This window comes from Phoca vitulina, unplaced genomic scaffold, assembly GCF_004348235.1.
Source record: "Phoca vitulina isolate PV1807 unplaced genomic scaffold, GSC_HSeal_1.0 scaffold94, whole genome shotgun sequence".
In the NCBI taxonomy this organism is placed as follows: Eukaryota; Metazoa; Chordata; class Mammalia; order Carnivora; family Phocidae; genus Phoca; species Phoca vitulina.
In genome coordinates, this window is record NW_022589797.1 from 2,914,642 (window position 1) to 2,941,689 (window position 27,048).

The 27,048-nt window shown below is 43.1% G+C and overlaps 1 protein-coding gene across 2 annotated transcripts in view; it reads left to right on the forward strand.

Moving 5' to 3' along the window:
* The first annotated feature begins 784 nt into the window (after positions 1–784).
* Positions 785–27,048, forward strand: part of UBAP2 (ubiquitin associated protein 2) — a 128,285-nt gene continuing 102,021 nt past the window's right edge. Inside the window, exon 1 of one of the 2 annotated variants that reach the window (XM_032396916.1) lies at positions 785–810. The gene's annotated coding sequence lies outside the window, so the exon portion shown is untranslated. Of the gene's footprint in view, positions 811–1,020; positions 1,140–27,048 lie in introns of those variants that run through there. The other variant, XM_032396915.1, reaches the window with a different exon arrangement.

The window sequence follows — 27,048 nt, forward strand, 5'->3', positions numbered from 1 at the left end:
CTTTCTCTCTGTCAAATAAATAAAATCTTAAAAAAAAAAGATTTTATATTTTAAGTAATTTCTACACTGAAGGTGGAACTCGAATTCACAACCCCAAGATCCAGACTAGCATACCCTACCCATTGAGCCAGCCAGGTGCCCCTCTAAGCCTTTCTTTACAGGGAGCAATCCCTGCTTCGATGGGTTGATTATAAGATTTAGTAAAAATTGCTGTATTGACATTAAGTAAACAGTCAATAAATGTTAATCAACTCATGCATAAGGGGCTTGGTGAAAGAATTCAACGCCCACATTTAACAAGCCAGAAGCCCCGAGGCCCTTCTGCCCTGGGTAACTTCCTATTGAAGCCGGCTCCACGCGGGTGCACTTCGGCTAGCCGTTGGCGTTTTCCCGCGCAGAGGGCGGAGCGGAGCGCGAGCCCGGGAACGTGTTAGCGGACCCCCCCACCCCCCCGCCGGGACTACAACTCCCAGCAGGAACCACGCTCAGCCACCTGGCAAGCGGCGCCGGCCGGTATTAGTCTCAGAAGCCATTGCTGTCCGTTTTCCCTCTCGGCTTTGCCTCAGGGCACTAAGTCATAAATGCAAGGTCTATGAACCCGCGAGGGAAAGGCTGCAGTGTTGGGTGCCTTTGCTGTGCAGCATATTGGCGATACTATACCCCCCGCGCAAGGTTTGGGAAGCCAGGCCTGTTTTGAATGGTTGGGCAACATCACGTGATGAGAGGAAGGCGGCCGCAGGGGAGCGACTCGTGGTGCCTTGTGAGGTCATCATAGCGCGACAAGCTGCAGTTGTGGGCATCCTGGATGCGGTATGTAGTACCTTTCTGACAGCTCTGAGTACGAGAAATTTTATAAGGTCTCCCTTATTTGCTCCTTCCCGGTGCCTACCCCCGCCTCGGCGCTGCTGACCTCTCCTAGTTGGTATGTGGGAGGCTGGAGGAAGCGACGCGCTCTGTGGGCGGGCTGACGAGCCCCGAGCGAGCGTCGCGTGGTGGCTCCTCCTTCGCTCATGACGCAGAGGTCACGTGACGGGCCGGGCCGCCTCTGCCGCCGCCGCTGCTTTGTAAGAGGCACATTGGCAGGTAACGAGCGGCGGCGGCGGCGGCAGCTGGTCCCGAGTCCAGCGAGAACAGCAGCGGTAATTGGCACCCTCTGTCTCCTTTCCTGTTCCAGAGCCCTGAGCGTAGCAGCGTGCGCTTTCTAGTCCTGGGTTCAGCTCTTCTTTCCTCGAACCCTCTTCATACTGCCCCAGCGCCCACTCATGAAGACCGGGCCAAGCGTCCCTCGCCAGCTTCAGGCGTCCTCAGTATGCCCAGGCCTGGGCTCCTTCCTTCCTCTCTCTGCGGGTCGTCCTGTGCTTCTTCCTGCCTACTGCGGTCCTAGTCGGCCTGGCCCCACCCAACCCCAGGGGGCGCCTTCCCCTCCCCCCTTCGGGTTTCTGCCCTGGAGGGTGTGGTTTTCTCTCCCACCTCTGTCCCCTCCCTGTCTGTCCGCTGGAGCTCCAGCGCCACGCTGATGCTCCCCATCCTGACCACCTTCCCGTTTTCACGCCTGTCGCTAGTCTTGGGACTGGACATCTTAGAGCCCAACTTCTGCGCTCTGTAGCCTTTCTTGGTTTACCCGAAGGAATAGTTAGATTCTACTCCTTTTCATTCTGGGAGGTTTTGGTGTTAGACTCTGGGGACTCAGTTTCTTTCCCCTCAGTCCCGGTTCCTCTAGTCTGGTTTTATCAGAGTTTTTAAATATAGTTTTGAGAGCACCCTGTAAACCAAAGTTCTATGTTACTCTTTCTTTAGTGTATTATATTTCCGTTTTCTTTGCTTCTGAATCACTTTCCCACCTTTTCGCCTCGGTTTTCAATCTCATTTTTTGCCCAGGCATCTCAAGTGCCGCCACTCTGATCTTATGTCCTTGTTCTCTCTAGGAGTTGATCCCGTCATCGTTTCTGTTATTTCCTGTTTGACATAATCTTGTAGCTTACTACCACCTCTGTTGTATATTGGTTTCTACTTACGTCCGAGGTGTATGGTCTGTTAGTAGTTAGGCTTATTGTCTTTAGCCCCTTTGTGCCCTAACAGTTGAGAGCTTTTGAAGGTCTTTATAAGGTATCCAAACATCTTTTATTCGAAGGGCATATAATTAACTTTTTGGGTGAACCCAGGCCTTTTATATTTTCTCGTCAATTATGGTATACTTTTAATTAATTAATTTTATGGTATACTTCCTTTTTTTTTTAAGATTTTATTTATTTGACAGAGAGCCAGCGAGAGAGGGAACACAAGCAGGGGGAGTGGGAGAGGGAGAAGCAGGCTTCCGCTGAGCAGGGAGCCTGATATGGAGCTCGATCCCAGGACTCTGGGATCCTTACCTGAGCCGAAGGCAGACGCTTAACGACTGAGCCACCCAGGCGCCCTATGGTATACTTTTTAAATCAAGAGTTATGTCAGTAGTGTATTCCTCACTTTCTGTCATGTATTGTACATCCCAATTTTTAGTGTCAGTTTGTCTAATAATGGTGGAAGGAAGATGAAGCTAATACCTAAGTTCTCCTGTATCCTTGGCATTGGGTACCTAGATTGTGATGGTACTTACCTGTTTCAGGAAAGGGAGTAATTTCCACTCTCTGGAGACCATAGAGTCTTATAGTCCACCAATATCTCTTACATACCTGCAGGGCCCCTTGGCTGGGGCTATCATCCTCCCTTTGCTGTGAACACTTATCATGCAGAAGTGACTAGTTTCCCACACTGCTCTTCTGCTTATCTCCAGTATGTTCCATCTGATTTTTCCTCCATAAGGCTAGTTCACATGTGTGATGAGATTTCCCCCACCTCTGTCCTGCTAGTTTTCCACAGCTCTGATTTCCCCTATTTGCTTCCTTGTTGCTTCTGACCCTCAAATTCAGAGAAGGGAGAGTTTTTTGTTGTGATTGAAATATGGCTGGAAGTGGTGGCATGGAAATGAGGCCATGGGAAAGGGTTGTGATAATTGCCTCTCCTGCCTGTTTCCTGCTGCTCTGGTTTCCTCTGGCCTCTCTCTTTAAATGTGGGCTGGACCAGCCGCAGTCACATGGAGCTGCCTTTAGAACAAGGCTAGAACAACAATAACACCTCGCTTCCTTTTCCTGGTAACTGATGCAGCCTGTGCAGTATTCACCAGCAGTGTCTCTTGGTATTAGCCTGAGTGACTTTTATTGTTTAGGGAGAAATGGTAGGAGAACATGGAGAAGAATGGTTAATTTCAATAGGCCCTTGTGTTTTGATGGGAACTGGTTGCTATCTCTACTCCTTTAACAGTACACTATATGAAGAAAGTATAAACCAGTATTGAAATTTTGAACTGGTGTGAAGTGAAGCCTTTACTTTGGAAGTGTTATTCTTGAAGTATTGATTCCCCAGTCCTTTTATTTTATTTTTTTTTAAGGATTTCATGTATTTATTAGCTCGACCCGTGTGCAAGCGGAGAGGGGGCTGAGGTGGGAGGGAGATGCAGAGGGAGAGGAACAAGCAGCCTGCTCTGAGTGCAGAACCCCACCCAGGGCTTGATCCCATGACCCTGAGATCCTGACCTGAGCTGAAATCGAGTCAGATGCTTAACCCACTGAGCCACCCAGGTGCCCCAAGTTCCCAGTCCTTTTTAAAAATGATGACTTAAGATGTGTTGTTATAAGACACTTTTTTTGTTTGATGAATGCCTGCATGAATTCACAGATTGTGAAGTTTCTGTGTTCTTAAATTTTATTTTGTTTATTAATCCTATGAGGTCAGCAAATATTAGTTGGCTCTTAGTTAATTCGAATAAATGGAGTGTCCTTTAAAAGTGGAGTGTATGGCACTGGTTGTGTTGACTGGTGGGGTGGTGGTTCACTGATAGGTCTTGGAAGCAGCTATTTTCTCCCCTCCCCCCACCCCACCCCCAAAGGAGGGTGAAGATGTAACTTGAAGGAAGGCAAAGAGAGGGAAGACTTACAGGGAATATCACCATTTAAGCCTGTGGTTAGTTTTGAAATAATTTTGACCCAACTGTCAAATATTTAGGAATGGAATCCTTTTTTTTCATTTTTAAGTCCAAGAACCAAATTAATCAGGTTTGGGTTTTTAAATTTTTTTTTTCCCCAAAGATTTTATTTATTTTTTGACAGAGAGAGAGACAGCGAGAGAGGGAACACAAGCAGGGGGGGTGGGAGAGGGAGAAGCAGGCCTTCCACTGAGCAGAGAGCCCGATGTGGGGCTCGATCTCAGGACCCCGGGATCACGACCCAAGCCTAAGGCAGACACTTAACGACTGAGCCACCCAGGGCCTCTAAAAAAATTTTTTTAATGATTATTTAGAGAAAGAGCAAGAGAGTGTGTGAGTGGGGGGAGGGGCAGAGGGAGAGAGAGTCTCAAGCTGACTCCAAGCTGAGCACAGAGCCTGATGTGGGGCTTGATCTCCACCCTGGGATCATAACCTGAGCCGAAGGCAGTCCCTTAGCTGACCAAGCCACCCAGGCATCCCCAAAATAAAAATACCTTAAAAAAAAAAAAAAGTAAATTATTTGAGTTAAAAAAAACTTTTTTTTAAGATTTTATTTATTTGACAGAGAGACAGACAGCGAGAGAGGGAACACAAGCAGGGGGAGCGGGAGAGGGAGAAGCAGTCTCCCCACTGAGCAGGGAGCCCGATGTGGGGCTCGATCCCAGGACCCTGGGATCATGACCTGAGCCGAAGGCAGACACCCAACGACTGAGCCACCCAGGCGCCCCGAGTTAAAATTTTTTTTGGCATAGGTTTTTGTTTTTTTGTTTTTAAATTTTTTTATTGTTATGTTAATCCCCATACATTACATCATTAGTTTTAGATATAGTGTTCCCTGATTCATTGTTTGTGCATAACACCCAGTGCTCCATGCAGAACGTGCCCTCCTCAATACCCATCACCAGGCTAACCCATCCTCCCACCCCCCTCCCCTCTAGAACCCTCAGTTTGTTTTTCAGAGTCCATCGTCTCTCATGGTTCTTCTCCCCCTCCGATTTCCCCCCCTTCATTCTTCCCCTCCTGCTACATTCTTCTTTTTTTCTGGCATAGGTTTTTGAAGACCAGGTTTGTGAATTTGCTGCTGACATGGCATGTATGCTAGAGTGAGTTTTAATTTTCAGATAACTCATTTTCATACTGGGTGATGAGATCAATTGAATTGGAACTCATAACTTTGGAATTTATTGAAATGGGGCTTAGATAAAGGAGTGTGTCATTTAAGACTACGCAGAGTTCTTAGAAAAGTTGTTAGGAATGTGTAGCTTGTTTTTCTTCATTTGGGACTCTGAAAACAATAGAACATACATGTGGGTCTAAAACGTAAAATTTTATGAGAAGATTTTCAGATTTATAGAGAATTTCATTTGGATTTAGTTCAGGCTTATTGTTGCTGTAACCTTGTTTCTTTTAACACTGTTGTTATTAACCTGTTTTTAACTAAGATGTCACATAGGAACTTTCAAGTTATACTGTGTGGGGGCACCTGGGTGGCTCAGTCTGTTGAGCATCCGACCCTTTGTGCACCCTTTGTTTTCTCTCCATTTTATTTTTCTGCCTCCTTCTGCCCTTTCATCCCCATACAATAACACTCTAATGCTCAGTCTCAACTGATGAGGTTGTAGACCTTCTGACTGTACTTGCCACATAACATGCTGCTTTCAGGCAGATGAAAACCTAAAATATCTTTGCAACCTCTTTTCATGGGCTTGGGCAAGGTGCATAGTGCTACCTGTATTGTGTGTCTACCTAGCTGGAATGTGTGCTCTTTGAAGGGTGCGAGTTTTCATTTGATAACAGTGTTTGGCATTGTCAAATCATTAAGCAAGAGAATAAGTGGGCCTAAAAAAAATACAGGTTTAGCTGAAATAGGGTCTAGGAAAAAAAAAGACTGGCTTTAGGATTGATTGACAAGCCTTACATTACATTGTTCTTAGACCAAATCAGTTTGTTCCTCCTCTTTTTTGAAACTTCAGGGTCAGGCTATCTGGTACTGTTTGACCTAAGAAAATAACATTTTAGAAAATACAAGAAAATCAAAAGATAAAAATGAGTTAATCATGGTTTAACATTTTAGTAGAAATTCTTTTTTTTTTTTATTTTTTATTTTTATTTTTTTTAAAGATTTTATTTAGAGAGAGCGAGAGAGAGCACACACGCACTAGTAGGGGAGAGGGAGAAGCAGACTCCCCGCTGAGCAGGGATCCCAATGTGGGATCATGACCTGAGCCAAAGGCAGACAACTGACATGACTGAGCCACCCAGGTGCCCCTGAAATCCTTTATTTTTTTTTTTTAAAGATTTGTTTATTTTAGAGAGAGAGATCATGAGCGAGCGAGAGGAGGGGCAGGGGAGAGAGAGAGGATCCCAAGCACACTCCATAGAGCCTGACTCATGGCTCCATCCCATGACCTTGAGACCATGACCCCAGCCGAAACCAAGAGTTGAGACGCTTGACTGTTGAGACGCCACCCAGGCACCCCAGAAATCCTTTTTTTTCTTTTTTTTTTTTCCTTTTATTTTTATTTTTATTTTTTTTTAAAGATTTTATTTATTTATTTGACAGAGAGAGACACAGCGAGAGAGGGAACACAAGCAGGGGGAGAAGGAGGGGAGAAGCAGGCTTCCCCGCGGAGCAGGGAGCCCGATGTGGGGCTCGATCCCAGGACCCTGGGATCACGACCTGAGCCGAAGGCAGACGCTTAACGACTGAGCCACCCAGGCGCCCCCTTTTTTTTCTTTATGTAAAGCATATACTTAAAGTGTGATAATACTTTTATACTTGTGATTTTTATTGAGAAAGAGAATACATACCAAAGAAGGTATCTGAGGTATAAAAACACATGTAGAGTTTTCAAAAACAAGAATAAAATGACTAGTTGAGACATAGAGCATTACTGTTGCCTAAAAGCCCCTGTCATTTCCCAGGACATTCCTTTCCCTCTTTCCCAGAGGTAACCATTAGCCTCCATTTTGGGTTTATTTAAAAAAAATTTTTTTGAGGGGTACCTGTGTGGCTCAGTTAGTTGGCTCAACTTTGGCTCAGGCCATGATACTAGGGTCCTGGGATGGAGCCCCACGTCCGGCTCTCCGCTCAGCAGGGAGCCTGCTTCTCCCTCTCCCTCTGCCTTTTGCTCCCCCTGCTTGTGCTTGCTCTCTCTCAAATAAATAAAATCTTAAAATATATATATATTTAAAAATTTTTTAGAATAGTTTTTATTCCATATAATCCATGAATAATAGTTTAATATTGCCATTTTCAGTCTTGAATTATTCATTCAGAGTAAACTCTACCCACAAAATGGGGCTCAAACTCACAACCCTGAGATCAAGAGTCCCGTGTTCTACTGACTGAGTCAGGCAGGCCCCCCCTCAATCTTTCACTCTTAAATGTTTTAGATTCATTCATGTTGATTCTGTCAGTCGTTTTTAGTAGTATGGTACTCCACTGTAAGGATATGTCACATCTTACTCTATTGTGATGGATGTTTGTGTCATTTCCAGTTTTTTGTGATGGGGAATTTTTACTTGTCTCTTTGTGAACATTTGCACAACCTGACCCTCCCCCCAAAACAAACTTTTTTGTAAGAGAAGATTTAAGATTTCTTGAGACTATGTAACTGGGAGTGGAGTTTTTGGGTTGTGTTTGTAGTATGTGTAACTTTACTAGGTGAACCCAAACTGTGTTGTATACTCATTTTTAATGAGGCTCTTCATCTTAACTACAGAACACAGAAAATTGAGTGATTATTTTTTCAATTCTCTAGAGGATGTACATAATTGAAATCATTCTAGAAGCCTAGGGAAGAAGTTAAATTCATACATAAATGAATACCTTAGACATTAGAACTAAATTCTCAAGACTGAGTTGATAAGAGTTCCACATCCTTATCTACATTTGGTATTGCTTTAATTTTTAAATGTTTTTGGCAATTCTAGTGGGATGTTTTAGTTACATCTTTTGTGAACATCACACAGCTAGATTTTGCTTTGCTAATATCTCCTGCCAACTTGTCTTTTAACTAGAGCATGGAGACTGTCATTGTTGATTATAATTTCGGATATTTTGTATATATTTTTTGCTATCAAAGTCTTTACTTGCCTTGTGTTTATTGTTTTTCTGTTCTTTTTGCAGTTTTGATTATTTCTGTTTGGTTTCCTTCAACTTTTTAATTTAATATTTTTTAAATCTATGAAAGCTGAAGGAGTATTATGAACACATGTATACCTTTGACCTGGAGTCACTACTTAGTATTTTGCTACATTGACTTTTCTTTCTACTATGCACATTTGTCTTATGAGGCTGGGTTTTTTTGTTTTTTGTTTTAAAGATTTTATTTATTTGACAGAGAGGGAACACAAGCAGGGGGAGTGGGAGAGGGAGAAGCAGGCTTCCTGCCGAGCAGGGAGCCCAACGCGGGGCTTGATCCCAGGACCCTGGTATCATGACCTGAGCGACGCTTAACCACTGAGCCACCCAGGCGCCGCGAGGCTGAATGTTTTGGAAAGTAAAGTGAAACATCTTGACATATATGCCTAAATATTTCCTTAGCAAGTATCTCTTTACAATAAAGAGCTTCTCTTAAAAAGAAAAACAAGGGGCTCCTGGGTGGCTCAGTCGTTAAGCGTCTGCCTTCGGCTAGGTCATGATCCCAGGGTCCTGGGATCGAGCCCCGCATCGGGCTCCCTGCTCCGCGGGAGGCCTGCTTCTCCCTCTCCCACTCCCCCTGCTTGTATTCCCTCTCTCGCTGTGTCTCTCTGTCAAATAAATAAATAAAATCTTTAAAAAAAAAAAAAAAAAAAAATTTGGAGGAGCACCTGGGTGGTGCAGTCTAAGCATCTGACTATTGGTTTCTGCTTACGTTGTGATCTCAGGGTCATGAGATCAAGCCCAACATAGGGGCTCTGTTTGGAGAATGCTCCAGATTCTTTCCCCCCCCCTTCCCCCCCCCCCCCCCCCCCCCCCCCGCTCAGGCTCGCTCTGTCTGAAATAAATAAAATCTTAAAAAAATAAAATCTTTGAAAAATAAAGAAAAAGGGGCATCTGGTGTCTTGGTCAGTTAAGTGTCCAGCTGTTGATTTCATCTCAGGTCTTGATCTCACCGTTGTGTGTTCATGCCCCACATTGGGCTCCATGCTGGGAATGGAGCCTCCTTAAAAAAAAAAAAAAAAAACCCAGAATTTTGCGTCAGTTTTAGTTCAGTTTTATTAGAATTTGCTGTTATTTTGATTACTATATTATTGTATCTTTTGTTTGGCCGCCATTGGTAGTTTATTTGTAGCAGCTAGTAAAAGAGAAACTTTATTTTATTTATTTATTAATTAAAAGATTTCTTATTTTAGAGAGAGAGTGCATGAGCCAGGGGTAGGAGCAGAGGGAGAGGGAGAAGAAGACTCTCTTCTGGGGAGGGAGCCTGACATGGGGCTCGATCACAGGACCTTGAGATCATGACCTGAGCCAAAGGCAGCCGCTTAACCAACTGAGTCACCCAGGTGCCCCTATTTATTTATTTTTTAAAGATTTTTTTTTTTTTTAAGTAACCTCTACACCCAAAATTGGGTTTGAATTCACAACCCTGAGATCAAGAGTCCCATGTTGCACAGACTGAGCTAGCCAGGTACCCCAAGAGAAACTAAGTTATTCTCTTCTATTTATTTACTTACAAGTGAGGGCTATGCACAACGTGGGGCTCCAACTCACGACCCTGAGATCAAGAGTCGCATATTCCTCTAAGCCAGTAAGGCAATCCAGTTACTCTTTTTTTTTTTTTTTTAAGATTTTATTTATTTATTTGACAGAGATAGCAACAGCAGGAACACAAGCAGGAGGAGTGGGAGAGGGAGAAGCAGGCTTCCCGCCAAGCAGGGAGCCCGATGCGGGGCTTGATCCCAGGACCCCGGGATCATGACCTGAGCTGAAGGCAGACACCCAGTGACTGAGCCACCCAGGCGCCCCTCCAGTTACTCTTACTATAAGTTACTCACATTGTTTTCTTTGGGTCAGGTTTTTTTTTTTTTGACAGAGAGAGAGAGAGAGAGTACAAGCAGGGGGAGCGGCAGGCAGAGGGAGAGGGAGAAACAGGCTCCCCGCTGAGCAGGGAGCTGGATGCGGGGCTCGATCCCAGGACCCCGGGATCACAACCTGAGCCAAAGGCAGACGCCCAACCATCTGAGCCACCCAGGTACCCATGGGTCAGTTTTTAATAGTAACTTCTTCTTCTTCTTTTTTTTTTTTTTTAAAGATTTTATGTATTTGAGAGAGAGAGCGAGAGAGCACAAGCAGGGGAAACAGTAGAGGGAGAGGGAGAAGCAGGCTCCCTGCCAAGCAGGGAGCCCTATGCAGGGCTCAATGCGGGGTTCGGTCCCAGGACCCTGGGATCATGACCTGAGCCGAAGGCAGATGCTTAACCATCTGAGCCACCCAGGTGCCCCAGTAGTAACAACTTGAATGTCTCAATTTTTCCCCAGTCAGGGGCTCATTTTATTTTGATTAGAAGTTTCCTGGTGTATCGATTAGTCGGTGAAACACTTCTTTGAATTGCTGGAGACTAGATGACCTCTTGAAAATTCTTAGCTTTGGTACTTCAGTTTATTTAGTATCTTTTTAATTCCTTGTGATTGGGAGTGCTAAGGTAATGGTGGGAGAATACCCCTGTATATACAGAACAGTCCAGATGGTGATTACAAGAATAAAAATCTTGTTAATATAGGGCTTTTACTGTTTTATTACCACAGAAGATATTGTGGGGTTTTTTTTAGATAATTTGAGCTATTTGTTTTTTATTTTTTTTATTTTTTAAATATTTTGTTTATTAGAGAGAGATAGGAGGGAGAACATAGAGGGAGAGAGAGAGAGGGAGAAGCAAACTCCCTGCCGAGCAGAGAGCCCAATGCAGGCCTCGATCCCAGGACTGTGGGATCATGACCTGAGCCGAAGGCAGATTCTTAACCAATTGAGCCACCCAGGCACTCTGTTTAATTGTTTTATTTTATTTTATTTTTAAATATTTTATTTATTTTGACAGAGAGAGAGAGAGCGAGAGAGGGAACACAAGCAGGGGGAATGGGAGAGGAAGAAGCAGGCCTCCCGCAGAGCAGGTAGCCCGATGCGGGGCTCGATCCCAGGACCCTGGGATCATGACCTGAGCCGAAGGCAGACGCTTAACGACTGAGCCACCCAGGCGCCCCTGATTCTGTGGTTTAAAAGAAATGCTGCCTTTGCTTTGGTTTTTCATTCTGATTTTACTTGCTGTTTTAATTGGCATGGTGAACTGATCTCTAAGCCCTCTGCCAATTTAGGTGCATCTATAAGGAGGTCAGGCATACAACACTGAGAAGTCAATTGATAGCACACTGTGAGAACAGAGTCAGAAGAAAGCTATAAAATTAAATGAAAATTACACGTAAGGACTCAAGCTGCTGTTAAGTGGGCCTAAAATGCCCTAAAATGCCATGGAGTTATGGACATCAAGTAGAGAGTAATTGCTGTTTATATTAAGGGACAGAAAATAAGAAAATGGGATATGTTCAGTATGCTGTTGAGAAAACATGCCTGTGGAAGGTGGAGGCAAAAAGGTGCAATTTGGGAGTATGGCAAGGCCAGTTTGACCAAAGTGTAGGAATCAGAAAGGGATAAAGAGGTTTTTATTTGTTTTTGTTTTTAAGATTTTGTTTATTCATTTGAGACAGAGATAGAGAGCATGGGGGTGGAGAGCATAGAGAGGGGGAGAGGCAGACTCCCTGCTGAGCAGGGGAGCCTGACATGGGGCTCAATCCCAGGACGTGGAGATCATGACCTGAGCCGAAGGCAGACGCTTAACCATCTGAGCCACCCAGGTGCCCCAAGAGTTTGTATTTTATCAAGGAGTTGCTTTGTAAACAGATGATGGTGGATTTTAGCAGTATTCTAGAAGATTAAGCGGGCCACTTTGCAATCAATTTCACAATTAAGGTAGTTCAGACAAGTATATGAGGGCAGGAAGTTTCCGTGAACCAGAGAGGAGGCAATTACTAATAATATAGTTGATGAAGTTACCTTATAATTGCTGGGTTATGTATGTGACACTGACATATCAGAAGTAGTACTGGACGAGGGCTATATAACTTACTCCTATAAGACAAGGAGGCTTTTTTTCTTTTTTTTTTTTTTTAATTTATTTCAGAGAAAGAGCATGAGAGGGGGGAGGGTCAGAGGGAGAAGCCGACTTCCTGCTGAGCAGGGACATTGATTCGGGACTCAATCCTGGGACTCCAGGATCATGACCTGAGCTGAAGGCAGTCGCTTAACAAACTGAGCCACCCACGCGCCCAAGACAAGGAGGCTTTAAATACAACGATCCTTAATTCAGGGACTTACACAGAGTTGATGGCAGACAGAATTGTAAAGGAAGGCATAGATATAAGGTCCTAAATCTTTTTTTTAAAAGATATTTTATTTAACACAGAGCGTGCGCGAGCACGCACACAGTAGGGGGGAGTGGCAGAGGGAGATGTGGGGCTCGATCCCAAGGATCGTGACCTGAGCCGAAGGCAGATGCCTAACCAACTGAGCCACCCAGGCGCCCCAAGGTCTTAAATCTTGTGACTTAACTGGGTATGAGAAGAAATGGTGGCATTAAAAGAATGGTTTAAAGGTTTTGCGCTCTGGAACCCTGAAAAATATTGGTCCCTTGGAAAATTTCACAAGTCTTCAAACGAGGTGCTTTTGGATGAGTTCCATTGTAGGTGTAGATACCTAGTAGGCAGTTAGATGTGTGCTGAATCTTTGGAGAAACATAAGATCTTTCACTTTTGCTTTGAAGTTGGAGGTAATTATTGATGCCAGTAGAGCATAAAATTTCTGTGGGAAGGGAGAATGTGCTCAAGAATGAACAATTTTACAAGTCAGGCCTGGGAGAATGATGTCATGTGGCTGAGGATCTTAGGAAAAAAGAGAACCAGGGTGGTGTGGTGTCTGAGACCAAAGGAATAAATTATGAAATATGTTGAATGCCAGAGACAGGTGAAAGAATGAGAAAAGAAAAAAGATTTGACAATTAGGTGGAGGTCAGTAGTGACCTGGGGAATAGCATTTTTCCTACTGTTGGAATGAGGGTGAGGGAAACCACATTAAAAGTTAAGGAGATGTTTAGTGAGGAAGTGGAGGCAGTGAGTGTAATCTTTTTTTTTTTAATTTATTATTTTTATTATTTTTTAAAGATTTTATTTATTTATTTGACAGAGACACAGCGAGAGAGGGAACACAAGCAGGGGGAGTGGGAGAGGGAGAAGCAGGCTCCCCGCCAAGCAGGGAGCCAGATGCGGGGCTCAATCCCAGGACCCTGGGATCATGACCTGAGCCAAAGGCAGACGCCCAACGACTGAGCCACCCAGGCGCCCCTGTAATCTTTTTGAGATACACAGCTGAAATAGTCATTGGTTACAAGATAGAACATGCAGTTTCCCAGAGTGCTTGGATGGTAATTTTTGTAAGCCTTTGTTTTTGAGATTAATGTAGATGTAGAGAATAGTTGAGCAGGTTTTTTATACACATACTTTTTTTTTTTTAAGATTTTATCCATTTATTTGACAGAGACACAGCGATAGAGGGAACACAAGCAGGGGAGTGGTAGTGGGAGAAGCAGGCTTCCCATAGAGCAGGGAGCCCGATGGCGGGGCTCGATCCCAGGACCCTGGGACCATGACCTGAGCTGAAGGCAGACGCTTAACGACTGAGCCACTGAGCCACCCCAGGCGCCCCTATACACATACTTCTGAGAAGGGAAAGGTTAGGGAATATTTTCTCAATAGTAGTGGTAGGAGATTTCCTTATTAAGGATTTTTGTATTTGGTATTTGAATGAAAACTGAGCCTGGTGTATAAGTGACAGGTGTGTTAACATTTGAATGGATCACATGACTATATTTTGATACATTCTTCAGGTAACTGACATTTTAAAAGTTGCTTTTGGTGTGAGTGAAATGGTAATGAAGTTGCCATTAGAATAAAACAAATACATTTTATTTTTATTTATTTTTAAAAAGATTATTTGACAGAGAGAGAGCACAAGACCAGCAGGCAGAGGGAGAGGGAGAAGCAGACTCCCTGCTGAGCAGGAGCATCTGATGTGGGGCACATTCCCGGGACCCTGGGACCATGACCTGAGCTGAAGGCAGACTTTAAACTGACTGAGCCACCCAGGCACCCCTACACGTTTTTTTTTTTTTAAACAACTCAGACTATATTCTCATTCATGAGGAAGGTTGGAGAACTGTAGTGAAAAACTGTGGGTCTTAAGTACTTAAAAATCAGTATTTATAGTTTTGGCTTACAGTAATAGCTAGAGATGATATAGCTGTCTTGGAATGGTTTAGTAATGGATATACTGAACTTCTATAAATTGTGAAATATTTATAACAATTGAGTGTCCAATGTTTAAGTAGTTCATGCAGAAATGTGAAAAATGAGAATAACTTGAAATATTCTTGCTTATCTGTCTTCAATAAGAATTGGAGATTTGTAAAGTTTTGTGAGATATGAACTAAAACTTTCAAGTGATTATGAATTAATTGACCTAGGTAACATTTTTGAGTGTTGTTATATATGGGATTTCTTGGAGTTCTTTTCACAGCTTGGAGTTGGAGATTTTCCTGCATTGACCATCATTATGGCTTTTCTGTGCTTGAAAAGAAACGAGGCGTGCCTGGGTGGCTTAGTTGGTTAGGTGTCTGCCTTTGGCTCAGGTCATGATCCCAGGGTCCTGGGATCGAGCCGTGTGTCGGGCTTCCTGCTCGGCAGGAAGTCTGCTTCTCCCTCTCCCACTCCCCCTGCTTGTGTTCCCTCTCTCTCGCTGTCTCTCTCTCTGTCAAATAAATAAAATCTTAAAATAAGAAATGAGTTAAACTGACATTTTGGTTTAGGTAATGTTTTGGCTTAGAGTATCAAGAATAAAAGATTCTTGATTTTTGTGACTGGTTGTGGTCAATATGACTTGATTAAAAGAAACATTTGGCTTATTGAACTTGTATCCCCAAGGATGGTGAGGTCAGTTAACCTATGGTTTGACACTTTTCTTTCCCTTTCTCACTGGGTCTTATGAAGAGGAAATAAGCCAAAAGGAGAAGGCATCTCCTCTGCATACCCTTTCCCTCAGAAGGTCTCTTGAGACTTCACTTGATTCTTTCCAGAGAGGATAGGTGGGACTAATGCAGCTGAACATGATTGGGAAAGAGCCACATTAAAGTAGGGTTAGGGACAGAAGAATTTGAGATGGGAACATTCACTTGGCAATTTATTACCACTTTTTTGTTAATACTCAGGAAGTAGGCCCTCTTCTTTCTTTCCTTCCTTTCCTCCCTCCCTGATAAAATGCATGCTGACATGAGTGGATGCTGGCATGTGGGTAGGGTCGTCTCTTAATCACTCAAGCTATCCTAGAAGTCATTATGCAGACTGCTGAAAATCGAGGTTTGAGGGCTTAAGCTACTCAAGGGCTTGGTGGAAAGCCCCCCTGTCCCCCCATTAAACTCATGAATGAGTTAAAAATAATGCAGATGATTTTTATTTTTTTATTTTTATTTTTAAAAAGGATTTTATGTATATTTATTTAGCATGAGCAGGGGGAGGGGGGGAGAGAGAGAGAGAGTCTCAAGCTGACACCACGCTCAGCGTGGAGCCCCACACGGGGCTCAGTGTCATGACCCTGAAATGACAACCTGAGCAGAAATCAAGAGTCGGATGTTTAACTGAGCCACCCAGGTGCCCCCGTGCAGATGCTTTTAAAATAAATGACAGGTTGGGGACGCCTGGGTGGCTCAGTTGGTTGAGCGTCTGCCTTCAGCTCAGGTCATGATCCCAGGCCCTGGGATCAAGTCCCACATCGGCTCTCTGCTCTGCGGGGAGCCTGCTTCTCCCGCTGCCTCTGTCTCTCATGTATAAATAAATAAAATCTTTAAAAAATAAAAATAAAATAAATGACAGTTTGAAACATTGCATTGTCCTTGGGTTCAGAGACTATTTTTGGGAAAAAAACAAAGAAACCTTTTTTTTTTTTTTTTAAGATTTTATTTATTTGACAGATCACAAGCAGGCAGAGCTGCAGGCAGAGGGAGAAGCAGGCTCCTCACCAAGCAGGGAGCTGGATGTGGGGCTCAATCCCAGGACCCTGGGATCACGATCTGAGCCGAAGGCAGACGCTCAACTGACTGAGCCACCCAGGCGCCCCAAGAAACTAATTTTGAAAAGTAGCCATACTGTGCTGCCCAGAAGGGCAGATACGTAAATGGTGCCACTTTAGAGAAAGAGGCCAGGGACAGGAAAGACAGGATTGATATATTTAGGAAAGAAGTTCCTAGGTATGTCCTGGGGTTAGAATAGATTCAGACTGGGGTGCCTGGCTGGCACAGTTGGTAAAGCGTGGGACTCTTGATCTTGTGTCTTGAGTTTGAGCCCAATGTTGGGTGTAGAGTTTAAGAAAAAAACAAAACAAAAACAGCAAAAAACAAAAAGAATACAGACAAATTTCCCACTTTACTCATCACATGGTTACAATAACTGATGTAGAATCAGAAGTTAAATGATGTTTGTTGTACTGTATTTCTCAAAGATGGGAGGTATGTGTTGCATTTTAGAAGGCATTTATTTCAAAAAATGTTGGAACCAAAACCATCCTGGCCCCTAAGGAGTTTTCTTTCAGAGTACCATAATACTGGATTCTGTAGCTGAACAGGATAATTGAGGTGCTATAATTACAATGCTGTGTTGCTTTTACATAGTTGTTTATATCTCAATGTTCTGTGATAAAAGCATGATACAGCCATTTCTAGTGGATGACAGTGATGCAAAACAAATAGAAAACACTGAAAGGATGCTCACCAACTAGATTATTTATTTATTTATTTATATTTTATTTTATTTATTTTGAGAGAGAGCGCGGGTGTGCATGCACGAGCCAGGGGTGGGGGGAGGAGGAGGGAGGGACAGAGAGACAAGCAGACTCGCCACTGAGCAGGGAGTCCGATCTAGGGTACCTGGCTGACTCATTTAGTGGAGTGTGTGACTCTTGATTTCACGGTCATGAGTTTGAGCCCCACATTGAGGGTAGAGATTACTTAAAAGAATAAAAAACACAAACTTGTCTTTCTGAACGTAATTTCTGGTTCTATAGGTCTGGGATGACCTTGAGAATTTGCATTTGTGATGTTCTCGGGTGATGCTGCTGCTGGTCTTGACATCACACTTTGAGGCCCACTAATTCCATAGTAGTAGTTTGACATCCCAGTTGTACATTAGAAGCTTGGAAAGTTGTTTTTTTTTAAGATTTTATTTATTAGAGAATGTGAGAGAGAGCACAAGCAAGGGGGAGGGGTAGAGGGAGAAACAGACACCCCGCTGAGCAGGGAGCCCAATGCGGGGCTTGATCCCAGGACCCTGGGATCATGACCTGAGCCCAAGGCAGACACTTAACTGATTGAGCCACACAGGCTCCCCAAGATTTTTTTTTTAGATTTTATTTTTTTTTTAAGGATTTTATTTATTTATTTGACAGAGACACCGTGAGAGAGGGAATACAAGTAGGGGGAGTGGGAAAGGGAGAAGCAGGCTCCCCACCTAGCAGGGAGCCTGATGTGAGGCTCGATCCCAGGACCCTGGGATCACGACCCGAGCCAAAGGCAGACGCTTAATGACTGAGCCACCCAGGTGCCCCTAAGATTTTATTTTATTTTTTTTTTTTAAAGGTTTTATTTATTTATTTGAGAGAGAATGAGAGATAGAGCACATGAGAGGGGGGAGGATCAGAGGGAGAAGCAGACTCCCTGCTGAGCAGGTAGCCCAATGCGGGGACTCGATCCCGGGACTCCAGGATCAGGACCTGAGCTGAAGGCAATCACTTAACCGACTGAGCCACCCAGGCGCCCCTAAGATTTTATTTATCTATCTATCTATCTAATCTATCTATCTAATCTGTCTGTCTGTCTGTCTGTCTGTCTATCTATCTATCTATCTATCTATCTATCTATCTAAGAGAGACACAGCGAGAGGGAACACCAGCAGGGGGAGTGGGAGAGGGAGAAGCAGGCTTCCCTTGGAGCAGGGAGCCTGATGTGGGGCGTGATCCGAGGACCCTGGGATCATGACTTGAGCCGAAGGCGGATGCTCAACTAACTGAGCCCCCTGAGCCTCCCAAGATTTTTTTAAAATATAGTTCTTTTAAAAATTTTATTTATTAGAGAGAGAGAGAGGGAGAGCGATGGAACACAAGCAGGGGGAGCGGCAGACAGATGGAGAAGTAGGCTCCCTGCTGAGCAAGGAGCCTGATGTGGAACTCCATCCCAGGACCCTGGGATCATGACCTGAGCTGAAGGCAGACACTTAACTGACTGAGCCACCCAGGCATCCCAATTTTTTTTTTCTTTTTTAAGATTTTATTTTTAAGTAATCGCTACACCCAATGTGGGGCTTGAACTCACAACCCTGAGATCAAGAGTCGTATGTTCTACTGAGTCAGCCAGCCAGGCACCCCTGAAAAGAAATTTTTTTAAAATTGAGATATAAGTTGTATATTATAAAATTCATCCTTTTAAAGTATACAGTTCAGTGGTTTTTTAGTATATTCACGAAGCTGTGCACACATCTCTTTCTAGAACATTTTCATCACTCTGAAAAGAAACCCAACCCATTAGCAATCAATGCTTATTTTTCCCTGCTGCTAACCCCTGGTAATCACTAATTTACTTTTGTCTCTGGATTTGCCTATTCTGGATATTACCTTTAAATGGAATAATAATTATGTGGTCTTTTTCTGTCACTTAGGATAATGTTTTCAAGGTTCGTCCATATTGTTGCATGTATCAGAACTTTATTCCTTTAATTTAATTTTACTTTTTTAAAGATTTTATTTATTTGACAGAGAGCACATGCAGGGGGGCAGCAGAGGGAGAGGAAGGGTCCCCACTCAGCAGGGAGCCTTATGCAGGGCTTGATCCCAGGACCCTTGGATTATGACCTGAGCGGAAGGCAGACCTTAACCGACTGAGCCACTCAAGTGCCCCTTAATTAATTAATTAATTAATTTTTAAAAAGATTTTATTTATTTGACAGACAGCGAGAGAGGGAACACAAGCAGGGGGAGGGGGAGAGGGAGAAGCAGGCTTCCCACGGAGCAGAGAGCCCGATGCGGGGCTTGATCCCAGGACCCTGGGATCATGACCCGAGCCGAAGGCAGACGCTTAACGACTGAGCCACCCAGGCGCCCCAAGTGCCCCTTAATTTAATTTTTAAAGTAGGCTCTACACCTATCATGGTGCTTGAATCCACCATCGTGAGATCAAGAGTTGCATGCTCCATTGACTGAGCCAGCCTGGCACCCCAGAACTTTGTTCCTTTTAGTACTTGAATAATGTATGGTTATGCCTTACTTGTTTATCCATTCATCAGTTGATAGGGCATTTGGGTTGTTTCTGCTTTTTGTCATAATGCTGCTGTGAACATTCATGTGCACATTTCTGGGCAAACGTATGTTTTCAGTTCTCTTGGGTCTGTACCTAGAAGTGGAATTGCTTGGTCATATGGTAACTCTTTAACTTTCTAGGAACTACTGGGAGAACCTTAAAAAATAATATTGATATCTGGATCCTATTCTGAGTAGCTCTGATTTTATTAGGACCTGGTTTCTTTCTTGCTTTCTTTAATTTTAATTTTTTATTTGGTTTCATTTTTTAGAAGTTGCCCAAGTGATTGTACTGTGCAGCCAGGGATGGTGATGGATAGTGATCCACTGTTCAAGATTCTTAAACTTTGTTTGATGTGAGAAATTCCTGATGCTTCTGGAGATATGCTTGCTAACATTTGGACATGGGTAGAATGGCATATTTAGCTAATGAGTATAGTGACAAACCTGGGTTGAGACTTTCTAGTGTTTCATGGAGTTGCAGTTTTTCTGGGCTCCCCCCCCTTTTTTAAGATCTTATTTATTTTGAGAGAGAGAGAGAGCGGGGGATGGGCAGAGGGAGAGGGAGAAGCAGACTCCCCTGCTGAGCAGAGAGCCTGATGCAGGGCTCCATCCCAGGACCCCAGGATCATGACTTGAGCCAAAGGCAGAGGCTTAACTGACTGCGCCACTCAGCCGCCCCTGGGCTCCTTCTTAACTTGTTTTGCCATTCTCCTGGTTCTTCAGGCCCGCTGTGCAACTACAGGATCAGAAATGGCAACAGATAATAGCATCCAGTAATTCCTTATTGCTAGAGCCTGTGAGGAACTTGGAAGGTTTCAGAAATGGAAATTGAAAGCAGAAAGTGGACTGTAGATGTGCTCTTGTATATGTGGGTAAGGTACAAACTCTGGTGTGTGTGTGTCGGGGGGAGACCAGAGAATAATATATAAGAAGGTAAACAGAGTCTGATATAAGTAGAGCAAGATAATAGTGATTTTGTATGTGCCTTTTTTTTTTTTTTTTTTAAAGATTTTATTTATTTATTTGACAGAGAGAGACAGCGAGAGAGGGAACACAAGCACGGGGAGTGGGAGAGGGAGAAGCAGGCTTCCCGCTGAGCAGGGAGCCCGATGCGGGGCTCGATCCCAGGACCCTGGGATCATGACCTGAGCCGAAGGCAGACGCTTAACGACTGAGCCACCCAGGCGCCCCTGTGTCTCTATTTAATAAGAATTACTACTGGATTTATGAGGAAGGCATTATTAATATTTTGTTCTGGTAAAGGGATTTTTAGAAATTCTATTTTAATCTGGTTACAGTCTTTCTTATAATTAAAATTTTTTTTACTTTATAAAATAGACCCTTTACTCCCTTGGCTGTGGAGTAGTAACTCTCTAAAGGAAGGTATCCTCTTGGTATGTGGGGGGTGCTTCTTTGAATGTAATGTAAATTAAGAGTATAGTACTTTTTTTATTTTGTATTTAATTTTTTTTTGAAGATTTTATTTATTTATTTGACAGAGACACAGTGAGATAACGAACACAAGTTGGGGAGTGGAAGAAGGAGAAGCAGGCCTCCTGCGGAGCAGGGAGCCCGATGCGGGGCTCGATCCCAGAACTCTGGGATCATGACCTGAGCCAAAGGCAAACGCTTAACGACTCAGCCACTCAGGCGCCCCTATGGTACTTTTTTTTAAAGAGTATACTATTCTTATAACCTAATAAGTCTTGTGAGATCCTATGTAGTATAACAAAAAGGGCTCTTAAAAGGGGTTAAGACTGATCATGAATAATCAGAGACTTTTGTTTTTGTATTTGTTTTGAGAGAGAGAGGAGGAGAGTTGAATGAGGAGCAGAGGGAGAAGCTGACTCCCCACTGAGCAGGGAGCCCGATGTGGGGCTCAATCCGATGTGGGGCTCAATCCCGGGACTTCGGGATCATGACCTGAGCTGAAGGCAGCCATTCAACTGAGTGAGCCACCCAGATGCCCCAATCAGAGACTTTTCCAAGGGATAGTAATAAGTTAGCTGCTTGAGCGGGGTTCTGGGTAAAACCCAGGGTTTAAAGCTAAGAAATAAGGAGCAGGTATGGGACAGATAATATGGAACCAGTGATAGATAAAATTACTTTTTCCTCCCTGACCTTAGGTAACCTGAAAGAGGAAATATGACTTAACAAATAATTTTTGATGTCCTATAGTGTTTAGAGTTCACAAGCACTTATCTTTTCCATGGGCAGATTATATGCACAGAATAGCAGGTAACGTTGTGGTCCTCTGTCAGTGGAGCTTGGCTGTAGGGTAGTTAACCTTGTTCACCAGCTGCTTGAGGCTTGACCCTGCCCTCAGCAGCTGTGGAGAATAAAAGTATCAGCTTGGTCAGCTCCTGTCATGTAGGGCACAAGCAGTTTAGTTGCATGGAGTTGGGTCTCCTACTAGAGTGTTTTGGCACCCTAGCCTGCCTTACTGTCTCCTGGGTTGGGGATGTAGAGTTCCTCTTGTTGGCTGCTCTGGGCTTCCCAAATCAGTTGAAATTCTTTTTTTTTTTTTTTCTTTAAAGATTTTATTTTTAAGTAATCTCTACACCCAATGTGAGGTTTGAACTCACAACCCTGAGTTCAAGAGTCACATGCTCCACCGACTGAGCCAGCCAAGCACCCCAAAATATATTTTTTAAGTTTTTTTTTTTTTTTTCAGTAATAGCTACATCCAACATGGGGCTTGAACTCAGGACCCCAAAATCAAGAGTCACATGCTCTCCTGAATAAGCCATCGAGGCACCCCCTTGAAGTTCTCATTATGAACCAGTCCTGTTCTTATAGGAATGAATAAATGAATTTCCTTTGTGAGAATAATGGGTCTTTTCTATTTTTGTTTAATGTGTCTTGTCTTTTTTTTTTTTTTAAGTAAGCTCCACACCCAGTGTGGAGCCCACCACTGGGCTTGAACTCACGACCCTGTGGTCAAGACCTGAGTTGAAATCAAGAGTCGGACACTTAACCGACTGAGTCACCCAGGCACCCCAATGGGTATTTTTTTTTTTTAAGATTTTATTTATTTATTTGACAGAGAGAGAGAGAGGGAACACAAGCAGGGGGAGTGGGAGAGGGAGAAGCAGGCCCCCCTGCTGAGCAGGGAGCCTGATGCGGGGCTCAATCCCAGGACCCTAGGATCATGACCCGAGCCAAAGACAGATGCTTAACGACTGAACCACCCAGGCACCCAAATGGGTATTTTCTTAATACGAAAAGCAAGAACACAAATTGGAACTTAATACAAATAATGAAACAGAACTGGTAACAACAACGGTACAATATAGATCCAAGGGAGTGCCTGTGGGTATCTGAAAGGCTGGGAAGATAGGTGAGATACTGACCCAGAACCAGATCTGTCATATCAGGTATGAGCTATGTAGGTGATGCTGACAGTAGTTACACTGCTTTATTTTTTATTTTTTAAATTTTTTATTTTTTTAAAGATTTTATGTACTTAACTTGACAGAGAGAGACACAGCGAGAGAGGGAACACATGCAGGGTGAGTGGGAGAGGGAGAAGCAGGCCCCCCGTGGAGCAGGGAGCCCGACGCAGGGCTCGATCCCAGGACCCTGGGATCACGACCCGAGCTGAAGGCAGAAGCCCATCCATCTGAGCCACCCAGGCGCCCCAGTAATACTGCTTTAAAGAAGAGGAAGCTGAGTTGGAGTCTTGTATATCTACAATTAACAATTAGCTTTGCAGCATAGCATAGTGATTAAGAGTACAGACTGTGGAGCCAGATGACCTGGATTTGAATCTTGGCTTTACCACTGGCTAGCTGTGAATCTGTGTATCTCAGTTTCCTGTCTGTAAAATGGGAGTATGTATTAGTATGTACTTCAGTGTTGTTGGTAAGATTAATGACTTAATCCTTCAGTAGTATCTGGCACATAGTAAACAGTACGTGTTTGCTGCTGTTATTATTTTACTTGCTTAAGGGTTTTAGGCTTTTGAGAATGAATGAATGAATCAGATTTTCATAAAGATGAAGGACCCCTATTCCTAAGATAGTCCCGGCGCCACTGGTCTTAGGACTGAGTGAACAGCGCACCTCTGAGCATTCTTTACCGAGACTTGTTTCTTGAACACAAATTGTATATTTTGTTTTTATAGTTGAGGCCTTAGCTGACTAATTTGACTTGAGTTAATTACATTCTCTTTGAGAAAGAGACATTCACTTTGCTGTTTCTGGAATGTAGATTTTTTTTGATGCAGTAGATGAGATACCCCCCACCATTGTGTGAGCCTCCTGGTTTTAGAGCTGTCTTCCATTGCTGACACTTGGCGATACTATCTTAAATAAAGCACTTTGGTGGTTGGTGCTTTCAGCAAAATCTTCATAGTTCTCAGCATGTTATCAAGAAGTGTTCTATAATTTTTCAGAATGATCAAATGTGCCCTTGTTTTTCTTTTATGGTATGATATTACATGGTTTTTAAATAAATTTCTATCCACCCACTCACCCCCCCCCCTTTGGCTTAAAGTTAGGGTCCTCTTAGGATGAATTTGTGGTATTTAAGCTTCAGTATAAGTGCAAGTGGCTGTTGTTAACCATTTTCAGTTCATTCTAAACTCTAGAATCACTTTAAATGCCACTGTTTCACTGAGGTACCTTATCTTTTAAAAAGTCCTTGAAAAAAACAGCAGTTAATAAAACGTTTTCTAAAAATACCCGTTCTACAGAGGAAGTCTGTAGTTTAATCAAGTTAGTTTATTCTCCTGACTTACTTTCCTTATATAACAAATAATTTAGACTATTCCTACACTTGAGATAATCTAGGAAGCTTTATATGGTATTTTGCTGGCAGTGTTTTTAAAGAGCTTAAACATGTAACAGTTCTTACCTGCTGTTAATCTGTCCCATCTTTAATTTACTTTGGATGAATCGAGGTAAATAAGGGTTTTAAAATTCGGTTGAATAGATTGAAATAACCTGGTGTTTCCTTCACTTCAAGAACCTGAGAGATGTATGAGTTTCTCCTGGATTATTTTTAGAATCTCTTGCTCTTGTCTGTTTCTATTCTAAGAATTCTCTTGGAACATGTTTGAGGGTAGTAGTTCTTGTGGGTGGAGAGTGATAGAGGGAATGGGACACAAGTGTAAACTGGATTCCTTTGGTCTGGCAACTGGGTGCTTATTGCTATTTACTACACATAACTCTGTGTCCAGAAGAAAGGACATAGAATTTCTCCGTGTGACAGTATGTTAAAGTTGTAGCTTTTTATAGTCTAGTTTCCTTGCCTTGTTCATTTTATAATTCATTGGTGGTAACAGTTTTTAAAGGTGTTGATAATTATTTTGATAACTTACGCTTTTATTTTGATTTGTGAATTCACTGTCTCCAGAAGTTTTATATATAAAATTAGTATAAGAAAGTTTTTTTTTCTTTATTCATTTGAGATAGATAGAGAGAGAGCATGAGCAGGGGGAGGTGCAGAGGGAGAGGGAGAAGCAGGCTGTCCGCTGAGCAGGGAGCCGGATGGTGGGACTCGATCCCAGGACCCTGGGATCACGACCTGAGCCGAAGGCAGAGGCTTAACCATCTGAACCACCCAGGCGCCCCTAAAATTAGTATAAGAAAGTTTGGTGAATCACAACACCCTGTTAATATATTTTCTGGGCTCTGTTTTTTTTTCCTCTTCTTAAAAAGATTTCATTTATTTATTTGAGAGAGCCAGCACACGAGCAGGGGGAGGGGCAGAGGGAGAGGGAGAAGAGGGAGAAGCAGACTCCTCGACTGAGCAGGAAGCCCAACTCTGGGCTCAATCCCAGGACCGTGGGATCGCGACCTAAGCTGAAGGCAGATGCCCAATGGACTGAGCCACCCAGCTGCGCCTGGGCTCTGTTTTTCCATAGGATTTCAGTAGCACTTTTTTTTTTTTTCTTCTGTGCTTGCTTTGTAAACTCCCAGTTTTATCTTTGGAGGTTTTTTGCTGGACATCTGAAGCATTAAGTAAGATTTTTTTAATTTGTATTTTTAAAGGTAAGTTACACCCAATGTGGGGCATGAACTCATGACCCTGAGATCAAGAGTAGCATATTCTACCGACTGAGCCAGCCAGGTGCCCCAAGACTTTTTTTATTTCTATTTTTATTAATTTTTAAAATTATTTTAATTTTAATTTTTTTGTTTTTAAAGATTTTATTTATTTATTTGAGAGAGAGAATGAGCTCGAGCATGAGGGGGGGAGGGTCAAAGGGAGAAGCAGACTCCCTGCTGAGCAGGGAGCCCGATGCGGGACCCGATCCTGGGACTCCAGGATCATGACCTGAGCCGAAGGCAGTTGCTTAACCAGCTGAGCCACCCAGGCGCCCAATTTTTAATTTTTTTTTTTAAAGATTTTATTTGTCAGCATGAAAGTGAGCACAAGGGGGGAGGGGCAGAGGAAAAAGCAGGCTCTGCACTGAGCAAAGAGCCCAATGTGGGACTTGACCCTAGGACCCTGGGATCACGACCCGAGCCGAAGGCAGATGCTTAACTGACTGAGCCATGCAGGTGTCCCCCAGGACTTTCTTTTTTTTTTAAGATTTATTTATTTGAGAGAGTGGGTAAGCAGGGGGAGGGGTTGAGGGAGAGAGAGAATCTCAAGCGGACTCCCTGCTGAGCACGGAGCCCGATGCAGGGCTCAATCTCAGGACCCTGAGATCATGACCTGAGCTGAAATCAAGAGTTGGATGCTTGGGTTGCCTGGGTGGCTCAAATTCTGGTTCAGCCATGGAACTGAGGACATTATTTATAGTCTAATTACATACATCGAATGTGGATTGAGGATTGATGATTGCAATGGAGATATAAAGTCTTAATGTTTATACTGAGGCAGTGAAACATAAAAGAAGTTTATGGTTTTCCTGATTGACAAATGAAGATTCAGGTACATTATATTAAATGTTTGGCTGTAATAGCAAGGCTGTTAAGATTTAAAGTCTTTTTTTGGTTAAGTCAGAAAACTCAATCTTAGCATCCATTCCACTTAGCTTAAGTTTATTTCTGTACATGCAGATTTTTATCACCAGATGGCACTCCTGTAAGAAGAAATTCCTTTTTGTTATATTTAATGTACCTAGTTTATTTTCATAAATGAGAGCATAGGGGAATAAATAGTTCAAAAGATGAATGAGAAAAGGTTCTTCAGTAGAAAAGCAACTGTTTGGAAATCTATGTAAACTAAAAATGACTTTTTTTGTTAAAGTTTTACTCTAGGAACACCACTCAGATTTTGATTGGATGTTTAACTTTAGATACTTAAGATAGAATTGCATAGTGCTCAGAGGTGATTTTAGAAATAATCAAGTAATCCCTTTATTTCAGAAATACTAATATATATGTATGTATGTGTGTGTGTGTATATATATATATGCATATATATAAATTTTAAAGGTTTTATTGTCAGAGAGAAAGGGAGAGCATAAGTATGGGGAGCGGCAGGCAAAGGGAGAAGCAGGCTTCCCACTGAGCAAGGAGCTCAACACGGGACTTGATCCCAGGACCCTGGTATCATGACCTGAGCCGAAGGCAGACGCTTAACTGACTGAGCCACCCAGGCGTCCCAGAAATATTAATATGTTTTAACATGTGTTGGTACTTTATAG